At 37.8% G+C, this 1,594-nt stretch overlaps 1 pseudogene; it reads left to right on the top strand.

Moving 5' to 3' along the window:
* The first annotated feature begins 519 nt into the window (after window positions 1-519).
* Window positions 520-709, top strand: LOC118015511 (annotated as a pseudogene).
* Window positions 710-1,594: the final 885 nt, after the last annotated feature.

Here is a 1,594-nt window from a genome sequence, read left to right on the forward strand (position 1 = left end):
AAAATACTTGAGTAGTGACCTACATTTTGAAGTAGACCATACTGTATTTTGGAAAATAAATTCTCTTACATTGAGGGGTCATGATTATTTAGAAGGGAAACCTATAAAAATGCATCTTATGTGTTTTGATTACTAGTTGCGATCTAGTTACAAATTTTTAAAAAGTCTTCTCTTAAAACAAGTCGCTTGAGAAACTCCCAATTTGTCATAGTGAATGTCTTCTCAGTGAAATAAAATGTTTGTTACGTGAAGCTTTCAGAGTCTTTAGATGCATGAAAGTAGATTTGGTGAAATGGATTTCCTGGTTTAGTTTCCTAAATTGTCATAAAACACATTGGATGACACAGATTAACCAAAGTTAAAATGTTTCTGCTGCTCTGAAATCTATTAATCTATATTTCATTTATTGGATTTTTTCATACTCATCTATTTCCCCAAAGGATTTGTGATGACTGTTGCTTCCTTTATAGGTATGTCCTGAATATTGTTGGCTGCTCCCTTGTTTTATTTTGTGACTCTAGCTTTGCGCAGTGGCAGTATCGTAGCCAATGAGGTTTATCCGAGGCACGATTATTGCTATTTTGTGACTCTAGTTCTCCTATTCAACAATATACATGGACAAAGTTGATTGAGAAAACAACCTATCTAGGAAAGAAAGGCAGAATCCAGACTTGGAGGAAAACCTTTGTCAAAAGTTATAAGCAAACTTTTCTTCTGCCCCAGTGGCTCTGAGCTCACTCATAACCCATAAAGTGAAGATATCCATCACTCAGTGAGGCAGTACCTGCACCAGTGGGAGGATGAGAGCCAGCGATTGCTCTTGCTGGCTGCTGAGCTCCGGCAATAATCTTATAACTATAATGGGAGTTAGGTGCCCAAAGGAGAAAAAGACAAATATAGGCCCAGGACACCTTAGTAAGTTATTTCAGAAATAGGATGAAGACTGAAACAGAAATTAGAACTTGATATCATGAACAGATAAACAGTCAGTTCTCATTCCTTCCGAGTTGTCTAGGTGATTTGCAGAAGACTGGGGAATTGCTGGATTCCCCTCTACTTTCAGAAATAGATGAAGTAATTAAAAATCTTCCCCAAGAGAAAGTTCTTGGCCCTGGCGGAGCTACAGGAGATTTCTATAAAACCTTTGGCTTAGCCCTCTCTGTGCATTTGCTTGACGAGCTCAATCACTTGAGGGACTCAGGTGGATTCATCCTTGCCAGCCCTTACATCCAGATTATCTTAATTGCTAAAAGGGATAAAGATACAGAAAACTGTACCACATTTAAGTTCAAACCCCTGATTAAAGTGGATATCAACTCTTGGAAAGGATCCTGACAGTTCTCATCATTATTTGGAATCTGGGGCACAGTGACCAGGCAATTGTTTGGGGATGGGTCATTCTTTGCATAAGATGATTTTTTTTTTTAACCTGGATCTCAGTTCTGTTAGACTCACAGGGCATTGGATGCTCTATTTATTGTTTTTCTACTAAATGACAATTTTTATTTTTTGGCAGAACAGTGAGTGTCAGGTATGTACTATGGGCTCAGAAATCCAAGGTCCTCATTATTTAATAATAATTCTTTTGTTGGTG

The sequence above is a fragment of the Mirounga leonina genome, unplaced genomic scaffold (genome assembly GCF_011800145.1).
Source record: "Mirounga leonina isolate KUSES-001 unplaced genomic scaffold, KU_Mleo_1.0 Mir_165, whole genome shotgun sequence".
In the NCBI taxonomy this organism is placed as follows: Eukaryota; Metazoa; Chordata; class Mammalia; order Carnivora; family Phocidae; genus Mirounga; species Mirounga leonina.